The sequence below is a fragment of the Tasmannia lanceolata genome, unplaced genomic scaffold, assembly GCF_043159265.1.
Source record: "Tasmannia lanceolata isolate RefF3 unplaced genomic scaffold, GAP_Taslan_0.1 ptg000020l, whole genome shotgun sequence".
Lineage (NCBI taxonomy): Eukaryota > Viridiplantae > Streptophyta > Magnoliopsida > Canellales > Winteraceae > Tasmannia > Tasmannia lanceolata.
The window spans coordinates 16,730,729-16,749,623 of record NW_027518697.1 but is presented as its reverse complement, the minus strand read 5'-3'; the positions used below and the strand labels follow the sequence as shown (position 1 = coordinate 16,749,623).

Below are 18,895 nucleotides of genomic sequence, written 5' to 3'. Positions count from 1 at the left end.
TGAGTTATGACTGTTTTGAATAGAGCCCACATATGTATTACGAAAATTTTAAGTTATCAGAATTAGAGGGTATTTTAGTCCAAACTATTAGCTTTTTGTTTAGGGTTTTAGGACTTTCTAGTTCTCTTTATTTTCTTTTATATGCAGCCTCATGGCACTTTTCTGGAATGCTACGGAAGAAAAAAAGATTTGAAGTTTCTCTCTCTTTCTCTCCCTCTCTTGTGGATGCAATGCCCTTTAAAGTGTGATGCTTCATATTAGGTCATTTTTGTATCCCTAAACTCAGCTTTCTCTTTTTCTTTTTCTTTTTCTTCTCCTTCTCTTTTCTCCTATTACTTTTCTCACCCTTCCTGGTTGGGTTTATAAATCACTCTCCTTTCTATCTCTATCATTCTCTCTTTTTTTTATCTCAATCACTCTTCTTGATATTGATCTCTCGTCTTGATCTTGATCTCTTTTCTTGATCTTGATCATTTTTCGTGATCTTGATTCTCTATTTCCTTTCTTTCTCTTTCTCTTGGCTGTCAAGGATTCACATCATTTTGGTATCAAAGCACAGTACTTAGGTCCCTTATAGAGTTCATTCATTTTAAGCCCCCAAGTATTCGATAAAAATCCAGTTTGAATCTCCGTTAATTAAATGCCTTAGGTAAGTTCATCTAGCGCCCTTCAAGTGTTCGGTAAAATTCCCAATAGAGCCTAGGATCACATCACCTGTCCTCCTATTTAGCTCCAGAGATTCATGAAAGGCCTTGAAGAGAGCTATTAATTCTCTTTTCACCACATTTCAACAATCCTGGAAAAAAAATGCTAGACAAATCATTCTACCTCCACCTTGTATCTGATCCTGGGCCTTCTAAGTAGCCAAAGTTTGGTTGATCCATGCCCCTCCAAGGGTGTGCATTTTAGTTGGACTGCTTGCCTTGGAAAAATTCAAAAGGCGAATTTCCTACGAGAGCAAGAAATGCTTATTATTGATCATTGCGCCCTTCATATAGAGTCGGGGGAATCAGTGGATTATATATTTATTCATCGCAAGGTGGCCAAAGAGGTATGGAGTTGTATTCTGCGCAGATTTGAGATTACTTGGGTATTCCCGGCATCTCTTGTTGACTTCTTAGAAAGTTGGTGATGTAGGATAGGGAAGAGAAATAGAAGAAAGGGGATAAAAGAGATGATAGAAGAAGAATAAGTAGAGAAGAAGAGACGAAATTAGAGAAGTAGAAGAAGAATAGGAGAAGAGGAGAAGAGAGGGAAGAATAGGAGAAGAGAAGTAGAAGAATAGACGAAAGGAGAAGAAACCTGTAGAGGGGAGAAGCCAATCAATCTTTATTCAATAATCATCAAAAGTTTTTAATAAAGCTATAAAGAGGCCTATAAATAGGCAATTAACTACCTAAGAGATAGAAACCTACCAAAATAAGAATTCCTAAAAGACTAAACTTCCTAATTAAATAACATGAAAAATAAAAGCCTAAAAACTAAATAACATGGAAAATAAATGCCTAGAAATCCAAATGGGCAAATATGCCACTTATTGGCCTATTATCTGCATCATTCTCCCCCGCTTGAAAAGAACTTGACCTCGAGTTCTAGTCCGCCAGGATCAAATATGTAGACAACCCACGCAAGTAGTATGAGTCATAATCTGTCGGCGACACTCCTGATGTGTGGTGCTCGTAACAATCGTGAGAATCGTCTGAAATGCTGACGGAGTGAGAGAGAAGGAATCGCCCATGTAGAATCATAAACGCACGAACCTCTCCTGACAAGTAATGAAGCTGGGAAAATGGCGACGTACTCCTCCTGGATCGGTGGGATCGGCACAACAGCTATGGGCAGTACCAATCCATGACTAGCCTCAATAGAGTCATCATCCACAGGTATCACATCTGGCGTAATGGAATAAACAACAAAGTCATCTGCTAGAATCGTATGTGGCATAGTGATATCAGGCGGACAATCCTCCTGATCAATCTGCATAACAAGCTCCTCTGTCTCAACACAAATCTCAATAATCTGCTCAACCAGCTCAAAGATAGGACAATCCTCAACAATATGCTCTCGAACATCCGTCTCAAGTAATGGCTCATCAGTCAAGTCACTCACCTCCAACACATGATTGTGCTCGGTCGACTCTGTCAAAGGAACAGCCTCACGTGGCTCTAAGCCTCTAACACAATATTTGTCTCTATTGTGGAAGTGTCAAGATCTCTCTCTAGATGCTCGACAGTCGGTGCTAGGGAAACCTCAGAATCGTCATGCTCGTCGACGTCGGCCTCAGCGATTCTGGACACTCTGGCTCTATATCGGATATCTCTGACTCGATATCTGCCATCATGGACTCAGTATCTGACATAAGCAAGGGCTCAACAACTATAATGGTCTCATCCACAATGTCATCTGTCGGGCCAATAGCATCATCTGTGGCTGGCTTGTCAACAATGTTAGCAAATTCCTTCGCTACTTCAATTTCGGCCTCTCGTGCACGACGGGCTGCGATGTTTTCGTTCAAAGTGAGCGAAGGCTTCATGTTCTTCGTGGCGGGCTGCGGCTTCAAGTTCGCATACCAATTTCCTCCCATCCAAGTAACACACTGTACTTTCCAATATGGCCTGAAATTCAGCTTCTTATGCAAGTCGAGCAGCTTCTTTTCGAGCGGCTTCTTCACGCATCAATCTTTGATTATACACTGCTCGCTCACGTTTCAATCTCTGTTGATAATGATATCCATAAATGTTCATAAATTCATAATGAACTTCTTCCCACAGACGGAATCGTGGCTTGCCTAAGTCACTGCGCTCTAGCACGAAGAATTGTCATTTTGACTTGGCGTCTCTGCAAACTGAATCCTTGACACAACGAATGGTTATTTCATGATTATAACCATAGTACTGATGATATGCATCAAGTGCCTCGATCCATTCTTGAAACGCATCATCGACATCTCTATAGGGACAGTGGTGTTCATCATAACCATAGAAATATGAAACAAATGGTGGAGCCATAAGGATGGGTGTCGAAAATTGAAATCAACCGCCTGATTTGTCTTTCATGTCAAAAGGAACACAATGTCTGTCTCGGATCTCAAATCGGACTCCTGGATTGATCGGATCAATGGTCGGACCAAAATGGACGGATGGTCAAAGTTGGTCGTTGTGGTGCTTGCACTCGTTGTTGACTGCTGAAAGTAGACTTGATATATGTGAAAAGTTGTCACAAACAACTTTTGTGTTTGTGGTGAAACCCAATTTTGAGCGGAAGTAGCCCGAATGAAGAGAGAGAAACTAGTTGGGAAGAGGAGAGAGAATAAAATATTTTCTTTTTCTCTGTTTTTCCCTTTTGTTCTTTTTTCTGAATTTTTTTTTTTTGGTTTGGGGTGCCTAGAGGTAAAAACTGGGGGTAAAATAGTGTAAGGGGTGATATGTCCCTCTCTCTCTCTCTTTTATTTTATTTTTATGCCTCAGACTTACGTGACTGAGATGTCACGTGAGACACTTAAAAGAAACAGCAAGAGGAGTGGGGTGCCCAAGGAAAGAGTAGGGGTTGGAAAATATGTACTTAACTTGATGTACTTGACCTGTAACTCAGGTTACTAGGTCATCAGACCATTAAGTTTCAATTGGTAACCTACTACAAGCCTCGGTAACCTATCACTGTAGGTTAACAAATATCTATTGCTATCAAATAAGGGACTTACCTTTTCAATGACACGTACAGCAATAGAAGTTGCTTCTGTGAGAAGGCAACTTGCCACTTATTATCAGGCTATACAAAGAAGATGCTTCCTTTTCCTTTGGCAGATATCTTGGGCAGATGTATACGTGCCAGCCAAATAAAGTAAACTTCCTTCTTTTATTAAAGTGGACACATGACTGCCTTCTCCTTTACCTTCTTTATTTGATAACCCAAATATAATTGGAAAGGCGTGAGTCTCCTGGAACCTCACGTAACAGTTGAGAAGGAGATAACGCAAGGAGAAGATGGTGAGGGAGGCCTGCCGGAAAAATGGAAAGGTGGGTACGGATCTTCTCCGGGCTATAACAAGGGTTTGGTGAAGTTGGAGGAAAATTAATGGCTCAGTTAGGGACTTAGGGTTTCAATGGTGGATAGGGTTTAAAGTGGGATTGGTTAGGGTAGGTTTCGGGACTGATTTAAGGGGCTGCAAAAAGGGAGAGATGGACAGTAAGAGGGGACTGGTTTGGAGGTTGAAGATGACCGATTCAACTAGCGAGTTGACTCAGCAATGGAGAAAGGCCTTAACTCAGATTGTATTCAATGATTTTCGGCGGAGATCTCGGATCTTTCGTTCTGATACCAAATTTGATGTAGGATAGGGAAGAGAAATACAAGAAAGGGGATAAAAGAGAAGAAGAAAGTAGAGAATAAGAGACGAAATTAGGGAGAAGTAGAAGAAGAAGATGAGAAGAGAGAGAAGAATAAGAGAAGAGAAGTAGAAGAATAGACGAAAGGAGAAGAAGGAGAATAGACCTATAGAGGGGAGAAGCCAATCAATCTTTATTCAATAATTATCAAAAGTTTTTAATAAAGCTGTAAAGAGGCCTATAAATAGGCAATTAACAACCTAAAACATAAAAACCTACCAAAATAAGAATTCCTAAAGGACTAAACTTCCTAATTCTAAATAGCATGGAAAATAAAAGCCTAAAAACTAAATAACATAGAAAATAAATGCCTAGAAATCCTAATGGGCAAATATGCCACTTATTGGCCTATTATCTGCATTAGTTGGTCAGTAGTCCCGTGGAAAAAGAAGGGGAAGATTCTGTGGAATTTATCCCTCCTTGCTGTGATTTGGGTGCTATGGAAAGAGAGGATTGTTGTGATTTGGGTGCTATGGAAAGAGAGGAATAACAGGGTGTTTAAGGGACACTCTGCCTCTTTAATGTAGGACTGGGAAGAGAAATAGAAGAAAGAGGAGAAAAAGATACGAAGAGAAGAGAAAGAGAAGAATGGAAGGAGAAGAAGTAGAAGAAGAGGGAAAGAATACAAGAGAAATAGGAGGAGGAAGAAACAAGGAAGCAGGAATCACACCTTGGACTGGGGAATCCCGATTCCGCAGTACGCGATTCAGAAACGGGAATTGTTTTGAATCCCCGAAAATTGGGAATCGGAGTTCGGAACCGCATTTTATGATTCGTAGAAACGTGATTCCCACTTTTGGGAACCGCGGTTTAATGTTATGTGAAACGCAATTCCTCGGAGATTCCTTCGCAATTCCCAACTCCCCAGCAACTCCCGGAGACTTCATGATTCCCGCTTCCGATCATTTAGGAAGCCTTCGGTTCCCGCTTTCGATTCCTGCTCTGGCAAACTTGGGAAGAAGTCTTGGGGAGAGGAAATTAGAGGAAAACAGAAGTTTGTGGAGGGGAGAAATCAATCAATTCAATTAATCATCCAAAACTTAAAATCTCTACTCCATAAGGCCTATATATAGGCAATGGAAGTAAACTTCCCTGGAAATAAATAAAAGCCCTAAAAACTAAGAACGTGAAAATAAAATCCTAGAAACTAAATAAACTCAACTCAACTCAACTAAGCCTTTGTCCCAAACTAGTTGGGGTTGGCTAATGAATCCATTAGAAAATTTTCATGAAGAAGGTGAAAGGATCTACCCAACTCAAATTGACTAAAGTCTAATCTGACACTAGCTGGGTTCGTTACATGGATCATTTTCTTCCATTCTCTCCTATCCAAGGTCATGTTCTATGTTATGTTCCTAGCCCTCAAGTCTTTCCTCACTGTTTCTACCCTTGTCCATCCCGTTTTATAAACAGACAAGACAGTTCAATAATAAATATTCCCCTTTTTATCAATAATTCCGTAAGAGTGAGATCCGTCTGAATCAACATTGCGTCCAGGTTACTAAGGCATTTCAAAAGACTTACATCTGATTCAATAGCAAGGGATTCAATAAGAGCAGATTCATGCAAAAGAGCTAACCAACTTGATATTTTGGCATTGTCATCACAAAGAAGAGATTCCAGATTTGGCTTCCTTCGTATCTTCAGGGATGATTGAAACTTCTTAAGTTATTTTCAATCTGCCCCTACCTCTTTTGATACGTTGGTTGCGTGGCTCTCAAGTATATCCTTAGCACTTTGCTCAGTTTTTTGAGGAAATTCACAACTTAGTGGGCGACTCATCTATTTTTCTCCATCATCTGAGAAGATCGACTAATGAGGTGGCAGAGAACTTAGCTAGAAGAGGGGCTTAGTTGGAGGTTTTGGAGCAATATGATTTCTTTCCGCCTTGATCTGTTTTATTGTTTTTTCTTTAGCAGGAGTTTGTTCTTCTTGCTATCTTGTGCGTATTCTCCCTCTCTTGTGTATTTGACCATCTCGGTCGTTTTCTTTTAATGAATTTTTTCACCATTACAAAAAAAAAAAGCTGTTTCATATTATGTCAGTTTTTTATCCCTAAATTCATCTCTCTCTTACTTTACCTTCTATCTCTCTTCTCTCTCTTTGTTCTAGTTCATCTTTCTCTTCTCCCATCCTCCATATCTTTCTCCCATTTTCTATTCCATATCTCTACTTATGTGTATTGTTCCTTCCCTATTCCTCTCCCTTCTTATATCATTTTCACCCCATGTTGGGTTAATAAACCGCTTTGGTTTCTACCCCTATTTCTCCTCTTTCTTGATCTTGATCTCTTTCTAGATCTTCATGTTTTCTTGATCTTGACTAGTTTCTCGATCTTTATCTCTTTCTTGATTTTATCTTAATTATAGATTATTTTTCTCTTTTTCTTGGTTGTCATGGATTCATGTCAATTTGGTATATGCAAGCCTAGGTTCGAATGGCTACTTGGGATAGCATAAATATGACGGAAAAATCTCAACTCATAAATCGTAATCAACACACTATAAGGATTAGAGACTCACCAAGAATTTATGGAGTTAATGAACGGGAATGTCTTGATTAGGTAGAAGCGTTAGAGACATATTTATGGCAGCATAATCTAGGCAATGATGAAATGATTTACATTACCAAGACAACTTTGGCCAGTCATGCCAAAAACACCACATAATCAGAAAACCAAATGTCATTCATTGGTTTGACGTGAGGGACTTATTTTTGGAAAAATTCGCACCAAAGAGTTTTCAAGAATGTAAAGCTAGAATTATTCGAGAGGAGAAAATTAAGAAAGCAAAGCTTGTGCGACATGAGGGACTTATTTTTGGAAAAGTTCGCACTGAAGAGTTTTCAAAAATGTAAAGCTAGAATGATTCGAGAGGAGAAAACTAAGAAAGCCAAAGCTTGTGCGATGAAATTATTTGTTGTTTGAAGATGTAGAAAACATGGCAAATGTATCGGGCCAAGCAAGTGTATAAGAGACAAGTCATTTCAACCATCCAGATTCAGGCTTGTGTGCGAGGATTGATAGTACAAAAAGTTACTCAACGTCACGCAAAAGACAGGAGCTACACTCGTCATCCAATGACAGTCTCAAAAGTGTGTGGCTCGCTCGTGTTACTTAAGGATTTAGAAAGTGACAGTCATCCCTCATAGTCGGTTCCATGAAAAGTTAGCCTCTGAACATTATCTAATGATAAAAAGAATAGCCATCTTCCAGCACGCCTGAAAGAGGAAAGCCATTCAACATAGTCAGAATGAGCTTCAGAATATGTCAACAAAGTCACTGATCAATGTATTCTGATCCTAGCCGAATTTTTACTACCTAATCAGGAGCACAGGAGTGAGCGTCCATAGATCTAAGGAAACAAAAAGTCTTCTTACGATCACATTGAAGGCGGACCTTGGGATCACATTACTTCAAACTAACAACACAATTGTCAAAAACTTCCTGTGCATTGGAAATATTTAGTCCGCTGGAAGGGCCAACCATTTGCAAATGTGCGAGGATCAGAGGCGACAAAACCCTTGCCCGTTGTGCAAATCATTATATTTGACAGGGCTGAATCTTTCCAAGCAGGGGAGTATGATGAGGACCATCCTAGGGCCCATATTTTAATTTCTAAGTTTCTTTTAGGTCTTTTATAAGTCATTTTAAGTCATAGGGGGTAATTGAGTCTTTTTCATCAAAACCACCTAAGTTCTTTGAGTTATGAGAGTTTTAAATAGGCCTCACACATGTATTGCAAAAATTTTACGTATAGATAGAATCTTTAAGTCATTAGAGGGTATTTTAGTTCAAAAGCGTTAGTTTAGGATTTTAGAGCTCTCTAGTTCTCTTTCTTTTACTATATATATATATATATATGAGGAAAGTTTTTCTAGTCGGCCGACTAGAGAAGCTTCTCTAGTCCACCGACCAAAAACACAGTAGGCCCATGTTGTTTGGATGATCCAAAGCATTCATTTGATGGGCCCCATCATAGATAGGGTGTGCCCCAAAAATCAGCTCCATAGGATCATCCTAGCCCTTCGATTTGTGGAGGTTAAAAATGGACAGTGGAGGTTAAAAACACAGTGACCTCACGTTGTTTTGATGATCCAAAGGATTCATTTGATGGGCCCTGACATAGATAGGATGTGCCTAAAAAATCATCTCCATAGGATCATCGTTTCAATTTATGGAGGTTAAAATGAACGCGTATAAACTCCACAAATCTGTCCATTTTTAACCTCCACAAATCAAAGGTTTAGGATGATCCTATGTAGCTGATTTTTTGGGCACACCCAATCTATGCCAGGGCCTATCAAATGAATGTTTTGGATTATCCAAATAATGTGGACACACTGTGTTTTTTGGTCAGCGGACTAGAGAAGCTTCTCTAGTCGGCCGACAAGAAAAACTTTCTATATATAGTGGGCCTTTGCAGGCCCACAAATATATATGAACAGGGAGGGGTTAGGTGGCCTTTGCAGGCCCAATTGGAGTTTCTGATTCCAGCGAGGCGGAAGAGCGTGCAGTCCACCAAGGCCTTAAACTTCTTGTGGGCGAAGACTTATCCAGAGTAGCGGTTCAAGGAGACCATCTAAATGTGATTCGTTGGTTAGCTGGCTCGCATATTTTCCCTTGGAGATTTGCAGGTTATTTGACGAGATTGGAGACATCGTTGGTATTTCAAGCATCTATTATCGTCACATTCGAAGATCCGCCAACGGGGCGGGAAAAACTTGAAAGGATGGGGGTTGGTTTAGAAGGTCTTAAGTTGTTTGACATCCTTCCTCCTTGATTTTTTTTCCCTCTATTTCGTTTCCTTTGTTTATATGTTTTCTTCTGTGTACATTCTTTTCTCTCTTCTCTTGCTTGTAAATTGACAACCTCACCCTTTTCTAATAGAATTTTTTTACCATTCAGAATATATATATATATATATATATATATATATATATATATATAGAGAGAGAGAGAGAGAAAACGGTTTCTACACACATGTGTAGATAAGTTATCTACACACTAGCTTAAAATACAGTGGAGGGCATATTGTTTGGGTGATCCAAACCATTCATTTGATTGGCCCTCGCATAGATAGGGTGTCCATAAAAAATCAGCTCCATAGGATCATCCCAACCCTACGATTTGTGGAGGTAAAATGGACGTGTATAAACCTTCACAAATCTGTCCATTTTTTGCCTCCACGGTTCGAAGGGTTATGTGTTCCTATGGAGCTGATTTTCTGTGGACACCCTATCTATGTGAGGGCCAATCAAATGAATGGTTTGGATCACCCAAACAATGTGGGCCTCCACTGTATTTTAAGCTAGTGTGTAGATAACTTATCTACACATGTGTGTAGAAACCGTTTTCTCACATATATATATATATATATATATGGGGAAAATGATTGTGAGCTTGAAGCTCATATAGCTTATATGAGCTTGAGGGCCCAAACACATGGGTCCCACATTTTTTGCTGTGATCCAAACCATTCATTTGCAAGGCCCCATCATAGATAGGGTGTGTACCAAAAATCAGATCCATTGGATCATCCCAACCCTTCCAAAAGCGGAGGGCAAAAATGGGCAAATTTGTGGCAAACGGTGTCTGTCCATTTTGCCCTCCACATTTGGATGGGTTAGGATGATCCTATGAAGCTGATTTTTGTACACATCCTATCTATGTAAGGGCCTTTCAAATGAATGCTTTGGATCATCCTAACAATGTGGGCCCACATGTGTTTGGGCCCTCAAGCTCATATAAGCTATATGAGCTTCAAGCTCACAATCATTTTCCTCTATATATATATATATATATATATATATAGCCTTAATTCACTTTTCTTTGATGCTATGCAATGATGGAATGAACAGAGATTTGAAGTTTTTCTCTCTTGTATGGATGTGATGCCTTTTAATGTGTGATGCTTCATATCGGGTTAGTTTTCTATCCCTAAATTCATCTTCCTTTCTTTCCCTTCTTTTCTTTTCTCATATTCTCTCTTTCTTCTAGTTCATCTTTCTCTTCTCTCATCCTCCCTTTGTCTTTTTCTCCCCTTCTATATTTTATATCTCTACTTGCTTGTCTCGTTCCTTCCGTATTCCTCCCTCTTCTTATATCCTTTTCACCCCCGCCCACTCGATTGGGTTCATAAACCGCTTCGCCTTCTACCCCTATCTCCCGTCTTTCTTGACCTTGATCTTTATCTCTCTCTTTCTTGATCTTGATTATCTATCCTCTCTCTTTCTCTTGGCTTTTATGGATCCACATTATAGAGTCTCTTCAAGAAACACAATAGGCCAATATAAAAGGAATCCATATGGCTTCGAAGTTTTCGATAATCATCCTTTTGTTGATCATGCTTGGCAAGAATGACCCCAAAAAGTCAAGCTGCCAGGTACTAAAAGGAAGCATGGAATGGCCCAAGAAAAAATGTGTTCCCAATCATGTCGCGTGTGATCTATCAAAATGCCGTGGCAAGAGAGATCTATCATAAACCGCTTCGCCTTCTACCCCTATCTCCCGTCTTTCTTGATATTGATCTCCTTCTTGACCTTGATCTTTATCTCTCTCTTTCTTGATCTTGATTATCTATCCTCTCTCTTTCTCTTGGCTTTTATGGATCCACATTATAGAGTCTCTTCAAGAAACACAATAGGCCAATATAAAAGGAATCCATATGGCTTCGAAGTTTTCGATAATCATCCTTTTGTTGATCATGCTTGGCAAGAATGACCCCAAAAAGTCAAGCTGCCAGGTACTAAAAGGAAGCATGGAATGGCCCTAGAAAAAATGTGTTCCCAATCATGTCGCGTGTGATCTATCAAAATGCCGTGGGTACAAAAAATTGCACAGTGGTTAATTGAAAGGAGTAAGAATTTTTCAAGGAATTGGATCCAACCATTAAAGTTTTGTTTCCTAAAACCCTTACGGTATCATGTCACCAACAATTTCTGGCCCATTAGCTTTGGCTAGTCATTGTATAAAATTATAGTTAAGGTCTTTTGCTAGTCAACGTATAAAAGTATTGTTGAGGCGCTGAGCATCCATGCCAAGTCATGGTTCTCTTCGTCTAATTCGAAATTGGTTTGGTCAAGGGAAGATAAGTCCTAGATGGCATCCTTCTTTTACATGACCTTCATCTAGTAGATATTATAGGATGTGTTGCTTAAGGTAGCAAAATCTGAAGTGTGAGGCCTGACAGAGGACCCAGGCCCCATTTGAAGATTTAACCAAACAAGTAGACACAATAAAGTTATCACAAGAAGCAGTAAGCTGGAGACCCTAAAACTGGCATCATTTGAAGATTGACCTTAAGCAAGCACCAAGCAGATAATCACATTGCTGATAGAGACTAGTTTAAAGAACAAATGACATAGGTTTCGGATGAAAATTGGATCAGATGCATTCTTTCTACTGGTCTTCAAATGATTCCAAGTGGTTTTGCTACGCAATTGATCACGTCTCGTTTTTTCCACCCTAGCCAAGCAGATATAGGCCACATCACTACTTTTTTCTATTTTTTTTTAAAATGGTGCTGATACTAGGCAACAGAGCTACTAAAATATGCAATGACTATCAAAGAAATATGGGTGGAAATTTCTACCTTAGACATATGGAACCATTTCATCTACTCCAGTATTTTGAATTAGGCAGTTATTTCTTTAATTGTCTCTTTATAGTAGTTTGTGATGTTAAAATTCTCATTTGATTATCAGTAGTTAGCTCGTGTTTGGAAGCAAAAAAAAACACGGATTCATTAAATTATGGGATTGTTCGATAATTGGAAGTCCATTGATGCACCTTTAGAGACCTGGCACCTCCCAAGCTAACAGACTTACAAAGTAGAATACTAGAACCTTCTTAAAACTTGTGGGGGTTTCTACATATCTCTCCAATTTTTTAGCACCTTCTTGAATCATTCAAGCTATTGGGCAATTCACCATGGGGATAGGAAACCGGGGTTTATTTTATCCTTACATAGACTTGCTAATTGCTATCCTCTGTTCTGTCAACCTTTATTCTTGGATAAAATGTTACTAAAACAAAATTGGTGAACAGTGGACTAGCCTAGGTAATTCAATATAAACCTATCCAAGTAGGTTAGACTAACCTCAGGAACAACTTATCCAAGGATTTCTATCTCAAAGGTGAACATAACCATTGAGATATCAGAGGAGAAGAAAATGGAAAGAGTGTGTAACATGCACTACCAAGTATTTTTATTCCTTTATTTTTGTACAGTTTTATTGGGAGTTTTTATTGTGATGGAATCCTTTGGTGGTTATGTGCTAGGTTGTTTTCTCCTATATTGTAGGAGTTGATTAGAAATCGATTGTCTGTGTTGAACGAGTGCTTGGAGTTGTAGGAGAATCTTCTATGAGTTGATCCTCGTCTTTAGGAGTTTATAGGATTGGGTCTCTTGGTTGTCAAGTGGATTTATTTCGTATAAATAACTTGTAATCAACCATTTTTCAAATCAATGAAGAATTTCAAACCCAAAACTGTGTTTTTGCACACAGAGGAGGACTGACCCTTCCCTCGAAGTGGGTCGAGAGGCTGACCCTCCCTTTAAAAAGATCAATCACTCTGAGAACTGATTTGGGTTCGTAACAGAGTGCCACCTCTTTCAAGTGGAGATTGCAAAAGGGTGGAGGCTTCTACAATGACCAATTTATGTACAAACATATCTAGTAAGAGTATAAAATACAACCAACAAAGTGACAAACATCGATTAAGTGTTCTGCTTTCAAGAAATCATTGCTTATGCAATGATTTAATTTTGAGCTACAAATAATTGAACTAATAATATTGAGCTACAAAATGACAATCAGTGCATTCAATTTTGAGCTACAAAGAATCGAAATAATAATATTGAGCTACAAAATGGCAATCAGTGCTTTCAAGAAATCATTGCTTATTGCAAAGATTCAATTTTGAGCTACAAAATGTCAAACTAATAATAGAAAGAAAAAAAAATCAATGTATGATAAAAATGAAAAGCCATTAGAGCATAAACACATGACCAATTAAAGATTTCTCAGATCCATTGCCAACCCCATGCACCCTCAAATAACATATCTTGTTGGATATAAGTAAATATTTCAAGGGAAATCATATCAGCACAACCATATTTTGATATTTTCACAAATCATCTCGTCTTTTAGTACTTAAAGAGCTGTCAAAAGATTATTACATTTCCCAAAAAGCTCTCACAAGCCAATTAAAGAAGAAAAAGGCAGCTGGGTTTGTTCAAATATCAAAATATTATTGTGCTGATAACATTTCCCTATTTCAAATCCATTAAAAAAAAGTAAAATATTTCGATTTCTGAATAAACCTAGAAACAAATCATCGATTTCGCAAAGTCTCTCATCCATCATTCCGACAATCAAAATAAATAATAATTTTAAGAAATCAAATCAAATCTTAAATTCAAATGCTTGAGGCAAAAAATAGAAATAGATTTTCCAAAATCCAAACAACAAACCTTACACCCCTAAATAGAGTTCAAAATCCTCTCCATTTTTATTCTTAATAGATTCAAAAAAACCCTCTTAGATCAAAGATGCCTAAAGAATGAAATTGAAAAAACAAATATGTATCTGTAAACATGCATGAATATATTGAGAAAGATAAAATAACAGGGATGAAAAATCCAGCTCTAAAATGGGAGGAGGAGAGAGATACCTTGAAATCGGAGGAGAAAAGGGGTGTCCGGAGAAGAGAAGGGGACCTTGTTTTTTTATACAGAAAGAGAGGGTTTAAATGGAAAACTGTAGCCCCAGGGATTTGATAACATGGCAATATTTTAAGCCAAAGCCATCCTCCATTCTTTCATATATAAAAAAGGCTACTGATATTGGCACTGCCCACTTTTAATAATTGCACAAACTCAGCTTGTCTGTTACTTTTTGACAGTTGAATAATAATAAAAGACAAGTTGAGTTAGTGCAATTATCAAATGTGGATTGTTGTCTAATTAGTCATACTATGTTATAGGGCCCAATGGGATTGGATCGATCCTAACGATCCATTTTTTGGGCCAGTGTGATCGAGACTGTTGATCTTGTAAAACATCACGATGCAACCCAATCAACGGTTCAGCTTTTATTGGCAAAACCCCAGACGAGACTTGATAGATCAAAGGGCTAGAATCATCTGATCAAGGTGGGATCAATGGCAATGGGCAACCGTACACCTTAAGTGGGCCAAATATCCTTATTTTGATTTCAAAAGTGCAACCAAACAAAGGTTTGTTAATGTAAAAGATCTCAGAGTCTCCACTTTTAATCAGGCTTAAGCCTGATTAAGCCTGATTAAAAGATAAAGTCAAGCTTATTTAACAATTTGATTCAAGCCTTAATACATGATGGTAACCACGAGGCATGATAGCTTAGAGCATACAAGAACAATGTTTCGTATTCACGTGCTCTAGATTTGATTCATTCTAATATGTGGTGAGCAGGTCTTACGCCTCTATCCATAGTTCTTATTACATTGGCTGTTGTTTTTGTGGACTTCTATTCTTACTTCGATTCATTGTGTACTAACCCACACCTTAAATGTCGTGGCTTGTTTTCCACGGGGATAGAAATTCTTGGATAAGTTGTCCGATATTGGCTACCCTGTTTGGATAATCTTATCTTGAATAAGCCTCTGGGATTAGCTACATGTTGTTCTCAATGTGAACGATTTGTGAAACAGAGAATTTATATGATGGGTGGCCGTGAAAACACGTGAAGTCTAAAAAAGTAGCTACGGCCTACTTTTTTTTATGATCCAAGCCGTTCATCTGTATGTTGTGCCCCAAAAATCATTTCCATAGGATGATCCTAACCTTCTGATCTGTAGAAGATTCCATAAATGATTTTTTGGAAATCTCCATATTCAGATCGGTTCAGATCATAAGGTTAGCATCATCCTATGAAAATAATTTTTGGGGCACAACCTATTGACGCTGTGCCCAAACAGATGAACAGTTTGGATCATCGAAAAAAGTGGCCGTACCTACTTTTTTAGACTTCACATGTTTTCACGGCCACCCATCATATAAATTCTCTGTGAAACAACTAATTACTCCATAGGCTCAAGCTGTTGGAGAAGGCATTATTTAATCTTTTATGCCTTCACACTCCCCATCACGTGTGACCCCTCTTTTTAGGGTTAGCCTACACGTGGCCATATAGCCCCTCTTTTTTAGGGGTTAGCCATTGCATGCGGCCTTCTAATATCAAGGAGGTTTGCTCTGATACCATGTGAAACAACTGCCAAAAGCTTAAGATGTTGGAGAAGGCGTTGTTTAATCTGTTATCCCATGGAGAAAAACCCACATTGGTTATTTTTCTTGAGGTACTTGCACCATTAAACACTTTGTTTGGTTGTGCATAGGAAAAAAAATCCAATAAGAAAAAAAAAAACCCTTTCACTAACAAACATTTTCTAACTTAAAAACCAAGATTGACACTTATGGTTGCAACCTTCATTTCTTTGTATTCTTTTTTCTCAAAGGGTCATTTTAGGAAATAGAAATAAGAAATACATTGCATCCTACTCATTGCTTGAAATGTGAGGAGAAATTGAAAGATGTTTTCCATTGCAAGCCACATCCTTTTCTCTCATTCCTTCTCCTTTGCTCTCATTCCTTCTAAACTTCGAAGCAATCAAGGTGTAAAAGAGTAAAATATAGATAAGGAATTTTTTCAACACATCGATTATAAGGTATTTTTTTTGCATCTTAGCCTATTCAGTGGCGGAGCCAGGAATTTGTTGTAGAGAGGGGAATACAATACCAAACATTTTTCAAAACACCAAACAGTAGGCTGTGTTTGGAAGCCGTGAAAGTGTTTTCCATGGAATATTGGTTTATCAAGTAGTTAGACAGGGGCGAGAAGGATGGGAGACGAAGAGAATTGAGAGGGTCGATCCTAACTCTTCATAGATCGGAGGGTTAGGATCAACCTATGGAAATAATTTTTGGGGCACAAACTATTTAGACTGTGGCTCATCTAATGGACGGTTTGGATCATCCTATGGTGAGGGCCATACCGTACTTTTAATAAAGCGAGGAGTGCGATCATCAAAATACAGTCTGATAACATATCCCTTTATTTTTCTTAATTTTTTCACTTCATGGTTGCCACTTGCCAAACATGGCCTAAACATCCTAAGGGAGATTATATCAGCACAACCATGTTTTTAATAGCTGCACTAACTCATACCGTTATTTATTAGTTAAAGAGTTGTCGAAGATTATGACAGTTCCCAGAAAGCTCACTGAAGCCAATTACAAAACAAAAGACATACAGAATTTGTGCAATTATTAAAATATGGCAGTGCCAATACGAGTAGCACATTGTAACTCTCTCCGTTTATTTTCAATTTGTTCAGCCCCCCACACACTCTCTTGGCCCTGCCATTGGTTCCATAAGATACATGGTCTAGATTAACAATAGGGGACGAATATCCGCGCTACCATATGTTGATAATGGCACATCACTATGTTTTGCACATTTTTCTAATGGGCTGCTCAGTGCTTTTTCGATTAAAAGTGTAAAATTAGGGGTGTAAATGGATATAAAAGGATCTGAACATTAATGGATAGGATTTGGGCACAACAGCTGAATGAAGCGTGTCCGTTGGATCTAAATGGAGGGTGAGAATGTCTGATCATGAGGGGTATTTTTTATAATATTTAAAAATCCGAAAAGAGTGTCTTAGATCTGCCATTTTATTCGAATCACTAATCTCAAAGAAATGCATCTGGAAATCCTTTTCTTCTCACTTTTCCAAAGAAATACCTCTAAACCCTGAACGGCAAGTCTTTCAAAGCCCCAAAATTCCACTTGAAGCAAGAAATGATTGATGTGCACCTGTAGCAAAAAAATATATAGTGGGCCCAATTTATAAGGTGATCTGAACCGTTCAGTTTTTGAAGGAGTTATCCGATTTATGCGAAAAATACTGGCAGCAAAAGTGCAAGCAGGGCCCATTTCTATAGGTTGATCCTAAACCTATGATATATTTAGTATAAAATGGATGGCTCAGAAAATTCAAAAAAAAAAGAAGTTATAGAAACATCCACAGATTGAAAGGTTAGATCATCCTATGGAGATGATTCTTCATGCACGAGCCTATCTGAGAGTGGACCAACAAATTGACATTCTAGATCATCTAGATGTGTGGGCTCCACTTGTACTTTTTGTTGAGAAAAATCAACCGGGGAGTCCGAAGCAATCAAGCACAAATAAATGGAAAAGTAAATAATAAAACCAAGCCACAAGATGAACACCAAGATTTTACGTATTTTGGCCAACACGCCTACGTCCACAGGCGAGAACATGATCTTCCACTATGAGAAAAACAATATGCGAGGATTACAATGGATTATCCACACCCACCAACCACAACCCTTTCCTTGCTTCTCAACCAAGATCGTACACAAGGTCGGGTTCAACCCGGAAAAAAAAGTCGGGTTGGGTTGGGTGTCCTTTTTGTCAGGTTCGGGTTGAGGACTTGGGCAACACGGCCCGAGTGAAACTAGACATTTTATATCATTTTTTCTTTTCTTTTAGTAAGCTTAAAAATTAGGGTTGGGTCGGGTTGAAATCAGGTCGGGTCGGGTCTGGTTTGGAAAAAAGGGTTCTCTGGTTCAGGTCGGGTTGAACCTCATTGGTCGGACCAAGGTTTTAAATTTCGGTTTCGGTACTCATTTCGGACCCCACCGAAATCCGAAATTTCGTGCCAAATTTTGATATTTCGATTCGAAATTTTGGATTTCGGCCGAAATTTTGTAACGATTTTTATTTTATTTTAAAAAAAGACATTTTCTCGAAATTTTGGACGAAATTTTGTATTTCGCGAAATCCGAAATTTCGGATTTCAGTCGAAATTTAAAACCATGGTCGGAACTTGGGTCGGGTCGAGTTCAGGTTGATGGTTCCTTGGGTCGAGTTCGGGGTTGGCCTCAACCCAACCCAACCCGACCCGAATTGTACCTGTTATGAAAACCCCCTCTTCTTATGTGATCTGCAATTTCAACGGCAAAGCAAAACTAAAGAGCAAACACAAGCAATCACACAAAAGGCATAAAGATTTACGTGGTTCAGCAAAGCCTACTCCATTGCAGAGGCGACGAGAAAAAATCCATTATAAGATTTAGAGATTATAAGAGAAGATCGGTATCTCTCTCACCAAAACCCACTAGAAACCCTAGCACACCCTTTTCCCCTTCTTTTTGAGGTCTCGACTCTCTTTCCAAGACTAGAATATGAAATAAGCCCTAAATGACCCTTTATATAAAGCGGGCCATAAGTTAGTCTTATCGGGCCGAAAACACATAAAACAGGCCGGGCCAAGCGGAATGGGGGGCAACCCCACACATTGCCGCATAAACGAGCCTTATCCGGGTCGCACACAATATTTCGAACCCCAATTGGGTTTGAATTCAAGACACCCTACTCAACAGCACCCCTATCGTACACAAGAGATAACTCAAGAAAAACCCAAGAGAATACCCTAGAAA

General features: G+C 38.8%; 1 protein-coding gene across 2 annotated transcripts in view; it reads right to left on the bottom strand.

Moving 5' to 3' along the window:
- UBC23 (ubiquitin-conjugating enzyme 23) overlaps positions 1–14,178 on the bottom strand; it is a 35,477-nt gene extending 21,299 nt beyond the window's left edge. For both annotated transcript variants that reach the window (XM_077363437.1, XM_077363439.1), the window contains exon 1: positions 14,062–14,178. The gene's annotated coding sequence lies outside the window, so the exon portion shown is untranslated. The remainder of the gene's footprint in view (positions 1–14,061) is intronic.
- Positions 14,179–18,895: the final 4,717 nt, after the last annotated feature.